At 41.0% G+C, this 16,534-nt stretch overlaps 1 long non-coding RNA gene across 1 annotated transcript; it reads right to left on the bottom strand.

The window, feature by feature from the left end:
- Positions 1–5,943: 5,943 nt before the first annotated feature.
- On the bottom strand, positions 5,944–9,477 carry LOC133911772 (uncharacterized). The gene is made up of 5 exons (XR_009908702.1): positions 9,167–9,477; positions 7,994–8,057; positions 6,912–6,976; positions 6,755–6,821; positions 5,944–6,184 (listed from the first exon to the last, which is right to left on the bottom strand). It is a non-coding gene; the product is annotated as an uncharacterized LOC133911772 (long non-coding RNA).
- Between the last annotated feature and the right edge of the window lie 7,057 nt (positions 9,478–16,534).

Raw genomic sequence — 16,534 nt, 5'->3', positions numbered from 1 at the left:
TTTTTGTGATCTCTGGTGATGCTTGAAAAGTACCGAGCCTGTCTTTTCGTTATCTCATCTGAATCCTGAGCTTTGGCTCTTGCTATCATTACTGGAGGTCCTACAGTCACAACCTCTGAAAGGTGAGCAAAGGGTTGTGGTTAGGCCCTGGTCCATTCAAGTGATCATTGCCTGGTTTCCATTTGTCTTGACAGCCCTAGTTTCTCGCCGACGTGTTCGCTGCCCACAGTCGGCGAAAACGACGGCGCAGTTCTTGCCTTCGATCCACTCCTGCAGCTTGGAGATTATATGATGATTGGCGACTTGATGATGAGGTTTGCATTGCAAATATCGTGCTGACACTGCATTTCCCTTTTGCGCGTTTCTATTGTTTGCTGTTCCTCTGCCTGATGGCCCTGCTGGTCACAGTTTGGGCGAAACAAAAAAGCTTGGATGGCGACCAATCCTGCAAGGAAGGGAGCCTGGTGGATCCGAAGCAGAGGAGCTAAAAGACGGTGGGGAGATGGCAAATAATGAGGGAGTGATGACCGGTCGATCCATCTTGATTGGGATCGATCGGTCGTTTGACTGACCCGCACGAATCGCTCACTGAGTGACTGAGTGAAATGGGGTAGATGCCAAGTGAGCGTGAGGAGTAGAGATTCAGAGGACAGTGAATTCTGCAGGAGGTGAAAGGGCTTCCCCAGCAAACTCATTGGCTTCCGTGACCATTTCGCTGTCACCCGATCATCAGCGCGACATCGAAGCTTGCAAGCGAATTATTTGTCGTCCTTGGTAGAAGCTTGTAGGACCGAGAATGGATTGAGAATAGTGAATAAAGATGATAAATGGAGTAGTCGTTTTACTAATTTTTTTTTAATTAAACGGTTTTCTCTTTTATTTTATCTAACACACCTTAAAACATAAATGAAAACAAAATCTATAAAAAAAAAAACAAGTAGCAATCAAGAACGCAGAAAATTATAGCTCTCGTAATTGCATATGAACTTTAAGTTTCATTGAAATTAATTCTACGAATTATAGCCACAAAAGATTGTAATTTGAAGGAAGAAATATTTTGATAAAAAAGAATAAACACCGGGAAAAGAAACTCTCTCAGTTGATGATTTAGAGGTAAGTGAGTTTAATACCTAATTGTACACATTTATACGTGAATTTTATGCCTCTAGCAACAAGAAGAATGACTCCAACAAGGTGAAAAATTTCAGCATAAGCACAAAACAAAAATTACAATCGAAAACCGAAAAACTTGTAAACTTGTAAGGAAACCAATAGAGAAAAACTAGAAAATACCTAATACTTCTCTTACTCTCATCTAAAATCCTAGCACAAGTCTCTCGTATAGATAGCTCAAAGGGCTTAAGTGGCTGGTTTCACCTCTTCTATAGTCCTACCCCTTTAAGTTTCATGACTTTTTTTTTCCAAAATACTCCTCTCCTGTAGTCCACTCCTACCTACCATTGAGAGTATTTTGATCCATTTTCTCCTCCATCCATCGAACAGTCGTGACATCTTCATGATTTAGTTTTGTCTCGACGCAAGCTTCGCGATGATGCCATACACACTCCACCCTTCCACGGTTTTGAGGCTAAACTGCGAAACTGCCTCGCACGCTTCTCAAAGCGTGATTCATTACAGTTTGCTTTGACCCCAAGCAAGCATCGAGACATCGACACGTGTACTTCGTTTTGTGATCTTGATCATCTGCAAGTCTCTCCCGCTTTCGATCCCTTAGGTCATCTTGTTACTTGCATCGGCATCCCCTTCGTCAGACTTTGTCAACACACCGTCTTCATCCTTTCTTTCAAGCTTTGCTTGACTTCCATGTGCACAGCTAAGACCACTCTTGACTCCGCCCGATCTCCTCGATCGTCTGACACCAAGCACCTCGTTTGACCCCGATCATACCACCGTTGGTTACTAAGTTGTATCCATCACCTACATAATTTTAGACAAGCAAACATATATATATATATATATATATATATATATCTAATTCCATTATAGATTAGTTCATAATCAAAATCTTCAGTTAAAGCACATCTCAGAAAAATTGTGAACACCGAATGGTCCGGCATGCACACCTCCTGAGTGCCGGACCATCCTGCATGTGCAACTTGTCAAACCGGTAAATTTTGCAACCCCTCTGCACAAAATGCTCTGGCATATTCTTTGTCCCATCGTCGGAACATCTGGCGTGTTCAACTTCTTCAGACCATGGTTTTACACTCTCTCTACAAGAATTGCTCCAGCGATTATTCCGGTGTTCATACACAGTATCACCGGACCATTCGGCGAGTACTTGACCCATCAGAGCTTCTTACAGGCTCTTTGCAAGAAATACTCTGGCGTTCATATCTCTGCATCACCGGATCATTAGACGTGTACTTGAATTATTACTTCTGAGTTGCATTCCTACATTGTATACTTGGTCTGAATGCCAGATCACCCGATGCATTCATTTTTCACAGCGCTGGATCATTTGGCATGTACAATTTTCCTATACTTAGAAAAAAAAAGCCGTCTCCAGTTCTTCCGTGACTTTGGTTTGTCAAGATCAACATTTCAGTACACAAACATGCCTATGCAATCTCAAAAGCATCAAACCAAATCAATATGCTTATTAATCACTTATTACATGTAATTTAAGCCTCATTTTAACTTGATTTCTCTCGGTCCAAAAATATGAACTTGACATGTGAAATGAATAAGAAATTTCATCGTTCGAAAAAAAAAATGAATAAGAAATTCCAAGTGGTTACGTCTAGTTGTTTCTGGTGAAATTTAAAGCAGGTCTGATAGGTGGATCACTGAAAGCTGCAGCCACCGGTCAGGCGGTCACCGCATATGTCCGAACACTACTGACTTTGATCTCCCCACAACAGGCGATCTTTATTGATCCTGATCATCCTAGACCGAGTTATCGCACGATGGCACCTCGAGGCCTTGTGGTTGGGATCGGTCGCTGTTTTCGCATCTTGTCAAATAATTGGCTACTGTTCCAACTCAACTCGGGCTCAAGAAAAGAAAAGCGAAAAAATCCTGCAGATGTAAGATGCGTTTGGTTGAGAGTAAGATGAATGGATTATGGATATTTATGATTTTAAGATGTGTATATTTAAATTGTCTATTTAGTTAGGTGGATAAAATGATTTAGTTTTGTGTTTGGTTAGAAGGACAAAGCAGATGTGATAAAAATAATTAACTAAATTATATCTCTTAATTTTATATAATAATAATTAATCATACATTAATAAACACGAAATAACACTTATCAATATTAATCTTATCCTACTATTACTAATTAACAATAAAAATACTAATTATCATTGCTCGTACTATAATCGACACACCAATAGTATACTAATAAACACACTAATACTTAACAATTATAATCTCACATTTTAAATACTAATTAGTAATATAACATACTAATTATCACTAATTATTTTACTAATGATGTGATTAGATAAGATGGATGACTTTATCCAGTCAAAAATGCTGGCTCAGTCTATACACCATCTGGGAAGAATATTAATTAAAGCTAGATGACTTTATCCATTCATCTTTTACCCAAACATCTTAAAAATATGAATGATCATCTCTCAGCTAGCCTCTCCCACTGACCAAACGCAGCCTTGGACCTCATGCTCGAGCAAGATGCTAAGCAGCCATGGAAGCAGCCATGGAAAGAGGCGAGGTCTGTGCAAAGCTAGCTTGGATATTTGAGATGCGAGTGATGAGCAGCATGCTCTCTCCCGGCCATCTGATAAGGGGACTGTGCTGGATTCACCTCGCAGAAAGTTGCAGCAGCTACGCGCCATGCGGAACAGCGCTTCTTATGTTTAAGCTTTATTTGCTCTACATTAGCAGAAGGGCCATTGCTACTGCATGATGATTTGGAAGAATGCAGTTTGTTTTGTCCAGTCATATGCAGCTTGAACAAATCAGGTTCAGACAGCCGGGTGAAAATTCACGGCAAAGTGCTTCTTCTCTTGCAATTTAGTAGCGGTTATTATGATTGCTACGTCTTTTCTCTTCTCATTACCTTCCTTTTCCAGACTCATTATGCTCGGTAAAGGGATATAAATGATGGCAGAAAGTTGATTTACCGTGCTGCTCACCTATTTAAACTAGATCAGTGGCTCCAAAACTAGCAAAAGGTGAGGTAACATTCAGGTAGGCATGTGTTCCCAAATCTGCAGAAACATTAGCAGTTGTTAACCAGATCTCTTGTCAGTGATGGCACAATCGAACTGCATATGACCGCATGGTCTGGGAAGGACGCCTTTTTATCACTCATTAGTTTGGTCAGGAACTTTAGCATCTCGTGATGATTATTAAACGATGAAGCACAGGTTTAACTCCTAACTACTTCCTGCAGTGTGGGCCAATGGCAATAGGGTCTGCAATCATGTGAATATGGGAACAGTGATGAGTGTTAAGGGTATTAGAGTAATCTGCTAATCCTAGGTTTTCTCTTTTGTACGTCTACATATATTGTTCAATGGGTCTCAATGTATCCATACATTATTTATGCAATCTATGGGTGAGTGAGATTAACCCTAACCCTAGTCCTTGCTTTGAGACACTATATATAGACGTACATGAGTAAAACCTTAGAATTAGGAGATTACTCTAATACCTTTGACTATTATACTCTTAACAATAAGTCACGTTAACTTTGTGTAGATTACACAAATGATAGATACATTGAGACCTATTAGATACTATATATATATAGATAGATAGATGGATGGATGTATATGAGAAAAACCTTAGAACTAGGAGATTATTCTAATACTCTTGACTATTATAACCTTAACAATGAGATTGGATTTATAGGCTTACTTTATAGAGTGTCAACACCTTAGTTCCATATTTTTTGTTACGTCACCTTTTTTTATCACCCTTTGTCCCTTTGTTGATTGAGGTAGCAGCGCCGTGTTTCTAAATATTCAAGATCACATGAAAGTGGAATGCTCCACAAAATCCCAGAGAGCTATTCACTTCTCTGCCTGACCCTGATATTTGTAACGAGAGGAGATCATCTCCTGCAAAATGTCGAAGTTCTTGATGAAATACTTAGGGCATGAGCAATGTATACTACCTGGTTGGATAGTAAGATGAACTCTGCATATAAAGTGGTTATTTATTATTCTAATTCACACAATATGGTAGTATTAAACTGGAGCCCACATTTTGATTAAAAAATCAGTCTTCCCAACTCCTCCATTCTCTCTCGTCTCACGGTTGCTTAGGCATACATTTAGGCAACGACACCAAGAGGAGAGAGATTACTCGATTACTTTATTTCTTATGACCGGACAGTAAGGCGCTGTTTGTTTCGAATTGTAAAAGCTGGATTACGATCAAAATTTAAAAGCTGAAATAAACAGCTGGATTGTAAAAGCTGAATTATGATCACAATCTAAAAACTGAAACAAATAGTTTGTTGGAAAATCTGGATTGTTACAATCCGTCTTCTACCAAAGTGTAATAATCCACCATCCAGCTTTTACAATCCAGATTTTACAATCCAGCTTCTTACAATCTATAATATATAAGCTGTTTTTTACAATCTCCAACTCAAACAAACAGATCCTAAGCCTACTACCAACCCTAAGAAAGTTTATGCTATTGCTAACTTTCACAGTGTATCTTGTCGACAACAAAGGTGCATTTAACGTCTTACTACCGGCTTTTTGTGCACATTGTGGTCGCTCTTACTGCAAGCGCATCTTTTGTCCGAACACATCAGCAGAGTATATATTGCATTGCTTTATAGGAAAAAAGGAAAAGCAAAGTGGCTTTGTATTTGTGAAAGCTGGATTGCAAGAACATACTAGAAAAGTAGCGCGCTGGTAGCGCGCTGTATTGACCTGTAGCTGAAAAATAAATGGGTTGCAGCTCAAGATAGAACCCGGGTAAGAACTAAATACATACGTAAGATTAAGACATATGATTTCCATGTATATTATGATGGTAGTTTACAGCAAAAGATAGTAGTTTTTATAAAAGGAAGTGACAATGGGTATTTACAGCAAAATAAGAAATGTTGTTTAAGAACATGGACTGTTAGTTTAGTCAGAAAAGTCACTTGCTGAATCACTGATGTTACTAAAGTGATCTCTAAAATGTCATGACAAAGTCCTCCCAAAAGTCAGTCTGTAGTTGATGATGCCTGTGAATAATTGCAATAGATTGCACTGTAAATTTCATCTAAAATCTGGAATTGTAAAAATAAATGAGCAATATATTTTAGGTTCTCAGTACCAACTGGTGACAACTGGAATGTGCATATTATTAGTTATGTAAGGAAAGATAACATACTGGGTAGTACTGCATATAGGATTTTTATCCATACAACAAAATTACGGTGGCTGGTGGTTAAAGTTTTTGTACATAGCATTGCTCATGTGAGAAAGCATGGTGTAGATTAGAGTAAAGCATGCTATTACATACGTAGCAGGAATGAACTTTGTTTCAAAATTAAAATTACCTTGAGTCTATTACTATTTAGTAAGGATGGTCTTGTTACAAGGCATGCTGTAAATTAGAATAAAATATATTGTTAAATATGTTGGAAAAATATAATGTGTGTCATATTGAATTACTTTGGGATTATTGTTGTTTGGTCTTTTTGCTGTAAGTAACAAGTGTATCATCGTCATCCTGTTAGTTGTCATTTTGCTGAAATTTTAGAACACGGAAAAAAACCAAAAGTTGCTAAGTAATGTATCCTAATACTTACCTCTGAATCTTCCATAATTGAATCATATGATATTTTAGAGCCTGCAAGACTGGATCCAGTTTGTTCTCTATATAAATGTAATGCTTATTAGCATTGTTAAAAATGTTTTTAAAGGAGTTGAATATATATATAAAACTGTGGTAACCGTGGTATTTACCTCATTGGTTCAATATCCATTTTGTCATCTGCAAGTTGCAATTGAGCTAGAAACTTTGAGCTTCGCTGCATTATTTTTATATGTTAGTCAATTGAAGGTAGAGGGTCAATTGGCTAGAACCTAATATGTTCCAATTATATAACTTACATAACTAAAATGCATTTGTGAGAACAGATCACCTGGACGACATTATACGTGTAACTGAATAAATCATCCAGAAAATTAAACAACATCTTTAGTTAAAAAATGCATAACGATCAAACCATACCATAGGTCAAACAAATTTGCACAAAAAAAATTCCTACTATATTCTAAATTCAAGTATATCTGCTTAACCTCAACCGTAGAGAAAATGAGTTCACATAGCTACATATGTATATAAAAAAAAGAGCAGCCTAAACAAGATTTTGGGCCTCTAGAACCTTTTTCAAAATTCTCCTTCCTAAAACCCTGGACATATATCAAACATATATCAGTTCAACAGTCTATTCAAAAAGTATATTTGCTATCTTAGTTCCAAATACTCTAAACCTTGCTAAATTTGCAATCAATAGTTCAACACTCTAAACCTAAAACCAGTGCATGATTCCATTCAATAGTTCAACATATGTCAGTTCAGCACTCTATTCGAACAGTTATCCGTGTGGACATTTTTCATTTCTGACGAATTTTCTGTCCTGTAATGGTGGCTGGAAGGACATTGAATTTAAAGATTATAATTATGGAGTTCAAGAGCAACCTATAGCCAAAGGACCTTGAATTTACCATATTGCCTTTTCTAATCAATCGAGTGATTGCAAACTTCAATTTCATGATTTACTTCAGGTTCGTGAGGAAATCCAGAACATCTTTATTAAGATGGGGTAAATAAAAAACAATTTGTTTGTGATATTCGTATCCATCAAGTTTTTTTTTAAGATAATGAATTAATTCATTGTATTGGTGGTGCAGATTTACTAAGATGTCAACCAACAATTTCATCGAGAGCAGGTGAGTCCTGCTATACACCGCAAGCCTGCCCTTATATTCCATTGTTCTTAAGTTAAAGATACATGTAAGTTTTTAAATATTAAGAGAAATACCTGATAACTACAAGTTGTTTCAGTGAAGATGCAGATCTCAGTTACTTTATTTAACCAAGAGCACCTGTAATTTTAGAGAAGAAGAAACTTAGATATGTACACAGTAAATACTGGTATACGTTTTGTGTTTGACCATAGTGAGACAATAAAGCAGAAAAAGTAGAAAGCAAATTGAAATGTAATGACAGAAGTCACTGCAACGCCGATATGAATGAAAATGTTTAAAGCAAGAGATTGAGAGCTTGCACAATCACTGTCAAGACAGCTGACAGTCATCGTTTCATTTTCTTCGTGGTCCAATTCGTATTTTTTCTAACTTATCTTGCACAAAATCTTTGTACTGTATCCACCTCATCAAATAAGATAAAAGAGTATCCATTAGTACAGAGATTAAGAAGAGCATCTCCACGCGGCCGTTGACCTCAGCTGGGCTTGGAGCTCAATCCCCTCCTCCCCACAAATCAGTCCAGATTATTGGACCAAGCTCCCAACCTTATCCCTCTCCCTGGTCTCTCCATGCTCTCTTTCTTCTTCCACATCGTGAGACAACAGCGGTAGCTGTAGCTCCTGTTCGAGCTCTTTCTATCTCAAACCAGTGAAAACAGCAGCAACTAGCAGCTTAGCTGCCTCTCGCCCTCTCCGCTACCTGGATCCAGCTCGTATAGAAAACACAGAAGGAAGAGTGTTCGATGTTGCGGGTGGGGATCGAGCTCGGTGGGCCAGAGAGCTCGAGGGAGCAATCACGGCGGATGACGCCTGGGACGGTGCGGCGAGTGCGGCCATCGGGAGCGCCGGCGGTGAGGACTTGGCGACGGGCAAGCCTTTTTTTTCCCTGGCGGCTTGAGGCTGTTGCGGCTCGGCCTCTCTCTCTCGTCGGTGACGCCAACGCTGCTGTCGTCAAAGTCGACCCGTATCGCGCCGGCGCCAACGTTATCAAGGCGCGTGGGCGGAGGGGGGAGGAGGGGGAGAGGTAGCGCTGCCGGTTCACTCGTGACCACCGCCGCCCCCAGGACCCCACTGCCCCTATCCGACGCCGTCCTCTCCTCCAGCCGACTCTCTATCCCCCTCTCTATCTATCTCTATCTCTGTGCGTTTGGCTGCACGCATTTCATCGGTGGCCTTTTTTTTTCCTGATGGAAACGAATCAACAGAGTAGCTATCAAGCTGCAATACCTCAAATCACTGATGATGAAATGGATCGAGCTGTAGGCGGAGCTTCAGATGCGGAGGGATTTGGAGGAAGAGTGCTAGAGTCCTCGAGAGGAAAAGCTATCGCAGAGGAAAAGCTATCACTCTGAACTTTTTTTTTCATGGTGCTCTCGGGACCCGGATATCTATTCATTTCCCTGGAATCCTCTAGAGCTACGTCGCACGTGTGGTTGATCCAACCATCCATTCTTCTATCAGACGGGCTGTATTTTCTTGATGACGTGGACATGCTGAGAAGCCTCGGTTGCGACCAGGTTGAGACTATGTATAGATTCTGTAATCTGAACCATGAGCAACTAGTCAACGATTTTTAGTACATGCAATGTTTCTGGATGAAGCGACATATCCGGAACATTTGTTGATTATTTTTAACCTCGTTATGAGGACTTGGTTACCAGTTTCAACTCTGGAGTGGTAGCACAAGCTGCAGGTAATACGGTAGCTGCATCATGTATGCATCCTTCAAATTTGACATAATTTATTTAAAATTAAAAGACAATGAATCACCAAACAATGCTTGCATGACAGTTTAGGGTGATCATAAACACCAAGTTTAGGGTGATCAAGTTTATGTTTGGGATCAAGATGAAAGGGGTTTTCTATTGCACCTGCAAAAGACATATCCTAATATTACTTTTCCTCGACATGAATAGCATGTATGATGGGCAAACATCCATTGTTTAACAACGAGCATGCATTGAAAATTTGACATGTTTGCCTGTCGATTAGAATTTAGATTGCTCCATGAACAGACATAGTATTTGAGAATTCCTCCCTAAAATCTTACTAAAATATTCATCAACCAACAAAATGACACAAATATGACCCAAAGAAAACTTATACTTAACTTTTGGGTGCAGATACCAAGCACTTATCTGTATCATAAAGCGTTCTTACGTAAAGAATTGATGGAAAAAACTTTTAGAATTACACAAAATTCCTGGACCAATGGCTCAATCAAACACTTTTCTGTTCATCAACTAACTCCTGTTTCTTTATCTTTTAACCTGTGGGTTTGCACTGTTCCCGGGACATGACAATCCACGAGTTGCTGCTGGATCCCGTGGCCAATGGGAGGAGAGGACAACTCAAACGGGGCATCTTCGGATCTGGAAAAGAACGCCCCCAACCAATCCAATCCAGTCCAGTCGTCGATGAACATGGCCACAGCCATTGCTGCCCTAGCAAAGTGGCAGGTTTGGTCTGGTGGTGCTAAACAATGGGGCCGTGCGGTTTACCACCATGTGATTTCTTCAGCAGCCAGCCAATTGCAGGTTAGTACAAGCGCATGATTGGGCTCCTCCTAGTCCTACCTAGCTCAGTCAGAGAGAGAGAGAGATTTGTAAAGGCAGGCAGGCATCAATGTGTTGCTGCTGCACAGATCTACAGCAATGCATGCAGGGGCAGGGGCTGCTCGCATGTGCATGCAGGTGACAGCCATTGCACACACAGGCAGAAGGTGACGAGGAGAAGCAAACAAGGGGTCTAGTTAGATGGCAGCACAACAACAGGACAAGGCTGAATCAATTCTTTCTTCTTGATCCCCTTCATTTCATTTCAAAATCAAATGCTCTGGCAATCTGACCTGTTGACTGTTTTCTACTATTATCTTTGCACAAGCTTGATCGACAGCCAAGCAGCTGATCACAGAGCTGTCCAAATAGGCCGCTGGCCTGGCACAGACCGGGTCCAGTCAAGCACGACCCATTTAGGTACGACGTGTTAGACATGTGGATCGTGCCGTACTGGCTGAGACACAATATAGAAACATGTTATTAGAGAGATTGTCCTAATTATTTTAGAGTATGTATGTGATTTTGGTCATTAATAATAACATAGCTAATGAAACTAACATGTTTGTTAAATATATGTTTTAATAGGTCTTGTGGATGTAATATATGAAAAAGTCACTAAAGTCGGGATAAAGTTTGATTGAATTGAAAAAGTCTTATGAAGATTTGCCTCGCCGAATGGTCTGCTTCAAAGGAGTTTACAATCATCAGAGTATTATGTCCAGATGCTGTTAGTCTCACCAGATAGTCCAGTGTTAGGCCTGAGTATATACTGGAGTATTTTTGTCAGTGGAGTTCAAGGAAGTTATACTCACCTAAAGGTCCAGTGATGAACTGATGAACACATCAGAGCATTTATGACAGAGGGTGAGGATAGCCTCACCGGATAATCCAGTGCTAAATGAAGCAGTACACACCAGAGCATTTCCAGAAGAAGGCAGGTGAAGATCAACACACCGAAAAGTCCGGTGATTGGAGATTTACTCATCGGAGTATTGCGCCGGAGCAATTCCTGCAAAGAAGGATTCAAATGTTGAAGACTGAAGATCAACTCACCGGATGGTCCGGTGATATATGTGTACACTGAAAGATCACACTTGAGTATTTTGTACAGAGAAGAATAAAGTGGCTCAGTTGGCTCAAAATAACTCACCGATAGTTCGTGATGGTTGGAAGGTTACACCGGAAAGTCTGGTATTCACAGAGGTTTGATTGGGGTTCTAACAGCTAGTTTTTGAGGTTATACTCATCGGATGATCCAATGTTAGTACCACTGTTGTTACTGGATCATCCGATGTTAACAGTGAAGTTGATCACACATAACAAATTTGACTCGGTAACACATTTAAGAATGCATTTTTGACATCCATTTGATATAACTTGAAACCTTGGAATGCCAAAAATGTGAGGAGGATTTTAATGGCTTCTAATCTAGCTACCGGTGCAAAGGCCTCTCCATGAGAAGCATAACTAAACTTTTGGATACTTTGTGCCTGATAAACTTGGTGTGATGTTGATCCTTTTGCACCCAAGTCTTACCCTTTTCCTTTTTAGGTAAAGTGTATCCAATTCCAGCATGATTAAAATTTTCCTTTTGAGAGCCAAGGACTTCCTTGAGGGCCTTACTACCCATATGACATTTTAGAAAACCATTTTGAAGAAATTGTTGGGTAACGGGTAGGCTACGCTAGCATAAAACAAAAAATTTCTACCGTATTCACCAAAAAACTATGCTAGTAGGAGATAATATATCGTTACTGCTCGACACGTAGTGCATCGAAAGAAGAGTTGGAGTAGACCAATTCAACATCGTGCGCGTCAAACTCCTCTAGCAGCTTCTCGATCAAATCCATGACTAGCCCCGCGCAGATGGTCGCACTCCTTGACCAACTCCGAGCAGGTAGTCGTGCTCCTTGACCAGCTCCAGATCAGGTCTGTCGCGTCCTCGACCAGTTTTAAGTGGTCGTGTCGTGCTATCCGACCAGATCCGAGTGGTCGCGTTGTGCTCCATGATCAGACGAGTAGGTACGTCGACCAGTTCGTCATGATCGGCGATCAATCCCGAACATGTTGTGATCAACTTGCTGAGAAGATCAACGTCGTGATAGCAACATCGCCTCTACAATATCCACAAGTTCTGGGCAGAAACACCGAGCGCCGATGTGAGGAACCGTCCAAATAGTATTTGAATTAATCAATAAGTCAATCATTTACTTAATCATGACTTCAACGATTAACCCGAATACCGCTCTGGTAGTCCCGGCACGTGTTTTGTACCCAAGATCGGAACACGTGCCTTCCAACATAATACATCACAACATAGCTTAATAAAGAGCGAGTAATTAACATTATATTACAAGTTCTTTAAACATGCAAGGGTTTCTAGCAATTTACAGCAAAAGAGAAACAACAACTACACATCAGAAGAAACATATACAACAAAAGAGAGAGTGGTACCACATGCCCTTTGGCATTGTCCCAAAAGCACGACCTCCTAGCGTAGGATGAACTACTCTTGCCCGCTACCCTGATCGGCAGGCACGAAGTAGCCAAAGACAACCTCTTCCTCAGCAACAGCAATACCTGCATTAACTTAAGGGCAACATCCTAAGTACGAAAGTACTCGCAAGACTTACACAATATGGGTATATAATATTTCGACTCCGAGGATTATGCATTGAGCTGTTAGCAAGGACAGGTCATAAGGGTAAATAAAATATATACGGTAGGGAACCTAGACATATATGTGTGAGCACCTATACTTAACCAAACATATCATTCTACCCTGCAATTACCAACCGAACATAAATGAAACTGTAACATAAATGTAACATAAATACTTGAACATATAAGTAAACTGAACCAACTCATCCACCACCATAATAACCGAACCATCAACCACATACGAGAACTCTACAACCAGGTGCAAATGAAACAATAGCATGCTTATGACCGAGAGCGCGGCAGTTCGAACTGTTTATACATCCTGCAGGGGGATACTCCTGGACCCACACGACACAAGGACCATACGGCTTGTGCCACCCGCTAAAGTGCACACAAAGGGGGTACTCGTGACAACCTTTCCCAACCAGCCACAACCGTGTGGATCGTGCACCGCTCGGCGTGACAGTACTAGAACTACTCCCGAAGCAAACTAGTACCACTTACAAGCCCGTCTTCTCACACCATCGATGTTCAGGCCCACAAAGCCACAGCTGCGAAGGTATTCGACTCGCCTTACCATTAGATCGGCATGTGGTGAGTAAGGTAAGTGCTAAAGTAAACTACCCGACGATCGGCCTTAAACAATACAAGCGGTCTACGGTACCCGGGTTCCTCTCCCGGACTGCCTCCAGGATTTTCCTTCGAGGCAGATGTCACCCCTAAAACCGCCTACATCTCGTCTCATACTCACCACTCATCCAACCAACATCCACATAACCATATACATGAACAAGTAGTAAGCCCTAAGCTTGTGAATAACGGTAGAACTATTGCTCGTCTTCTACCGAGGACCTATACATTGCTAAGCATTTCGATCGACTCTTAGACATTTACCACATTACCAAGGCTACAAGGATATAGATGAACAATTCAAGGTAGGAATTATGCAATCAATATAGGTTCTACCCATAAAAATACGACATCGACTCCCCATACATGCAAACCTATACATAAGCATAGTTTATCAATATTTAGATTTCATTCAATTCGACAAAGGTGCAATATGATAGATGCTTGCCTTGATGCACTGGCTCAAATGGGTGGGGCCCGTTGGGATCACCCTTGGCCTCCGGGATCGATGGATCGACGTGCTCTATGAAACATAACGCGTGCAATGATAAGCATGAATGAAATGCAACAACGTATGCCACAAGACGCATATTATAAAATGCCCCAAAATATGACACATAATGCAAGGAAAATAATTTTCATAGATAGAACAAGTCATAAGGAGACTAGAAAAATTGGTTTAACTCATTTTGGACTTGTAAAGAATTAGTGGCAAATTAAAGAAGCCTTAACCTAATTAATTCATCTTAGAAATTTAATTAACTATTTCATGGCTAGAGATATTTTTAATGGGTAGATTAGATTATTATAAACCATAAAAATTGGTTCTATAATTTTTGGAGCTATAGAGAATTTATTATGAATTTTACAAGTTTCAACCAACAGTAAACTGCGCTGAAAACGGTTCTGCTGAGTTAACCGCGGTTAGACCGCCAACAGGGGCGGTCAGGCCGCCGGGGGTCGCATCAGACCACCAAAAATCACGGTCAGACAGCCAGCGAACAGAGAGGTTTGGGTTCTGGCGGTCAGATCGGCCCGAGGGGCGGTCGGACTCCTGGAACGACGGTCAGACCGCCCAGAAAAGCGGTCAAACCATTGTATGCGGCCAGGGGAACTTGGTGAGCTCGCCGGTGACCATTCCGGCGATTCCGGTGGCCTTTGGGGTGGGGATTTGGACCTAGAGAATCATCTTGACCTCCTCTACCGCATAAGACCACACGCATAAGCCGAAATCGACCAAAACTTGGCTATTGCTACCAAAATATCGAGAACTCGTGAACTTCAACCCTAGCTCCAAATTCTTAGATTTCAACCAACCAAATCGTGCATTCATGCCATAAGAGCCTAAGAGACTCACCCAAGACACTTTGCCGAGCTTGAGGACCGTCGGTTGAAGGAGGAGACAGAGGAAATCACTCGGGAGACGGAGAAATCCAGCGTTCTTCATGTTTCAACCCTAAACGCCAAAAGATATCAAATGTGGCCCAAATCCTTCGGGAAAGAGCAAATGGATTGGAGGGATGGGAAGCTTATGAGCTAAGGACTGCGTGAGTACCACATGCATACCTCCACTCGTTCCCTTGAGCTCGGATTTGAGGGAGGAAGAGAGAGTTTGAGAGAGAGGGGGTGCTCCTCTTGCCTTCGCCGGTTGGAGCTCGGGAGAGGGAGCTCGGGAGTAGGTGTGTGTGAGAGAGAAAGGGAGTGGGCTGCTGCCCATGGAGAGGTGGGGTGGTTGGCCCACATGTGGGGCCCACGTTTTAGATAAAAGGGTCCGTTTTGACTGCGAATTTTATTTTTTCCCTCTCAAATTTCTTTTCTGTCATCCAATTGACTTTTAACGAAGTGCATTAGTATTCCAAATTACAATTATGCAAAATTAAATATAATGCTTAAAAAGCATGATTATGCTTGATTGCGTGATTAAGGATTTTGGATGTGACAGCCGATGTGCTAGCACCACACGCGCGGCTAGGGTTTTAGGAGATCATGTAGAAGGCTGCGGCTAGGGTTTTGGAGTGACTCAACCTTAGCACATCCTACCCATACCTCTCCTTATATAGAGCTAGACAATGGGCTCCCATGTTGAAAGCCCTTTAGGACTCTAACTTCTCATGGATCACAATTCAATCAAAACCCATATATGAATCCAATTCGCATACTTTGTTCCAACTCATTAAGTGTGTGACCCGTTAGGTTCATGTACAAACGGCTATGACTCGGAAATCCTTTCCAAACCAAAATCAATAGCGGTCCCTAGAAGGAAATGTTGACTCTCGAGTATACACAAAATATCATATCGGCTGAACTTTGATATACACATGCACTGATCCATTCGCCTCACGATACCAGTAAAACTTAAGGCAAGATATGTGCCACCCTTGTGATAGTTCGACCATTTACTCGATCAAGTAGTGGATTTATCATGACTAACTCTCTAATCATATTGGCATGGTCATGTACTTTCTCGATCCAACTATCTCGAGGGACCTAGAGATATCTCTCTCATTATCAAGGAGGGGTAAATTCCATCTTGATCGCTCACACCCCACGACATATTTCATGACAAGTCCGAATACTACCTTTATGACTACCTAGTTACGGTATAGCGTTTGGCAGCCTCAAAGTATGCCACTACATATTCTGAGAATCAATAAGGATCTCATGTCTAAGGATCCTACTGGTACATCATTTAAGATAACAACCGATGGCACATCATAAATAAAAGTACCAGCAGTATCTCAAGGTG

This window comes from Phragmites australis, chromosome 3 (assembly GCF_958298935.1).
Source record: "Phragmites australis chromosome 3, lpPhrAust1.1, whole genome shotgun sequence".
Classification (NCBI taxonomy): domain Eukaryota; kingdom Viridiplantae; phylum Streptophyta; class Magnoliopsida; order Poales; family Poaceae; genus Phragmites; species Phragmites australis.
The sequence above is the reverse complement of the archived record's forward strand: the minus strand, read 5'-3'. Positions and strand labels throughout refer to the sequence as shown.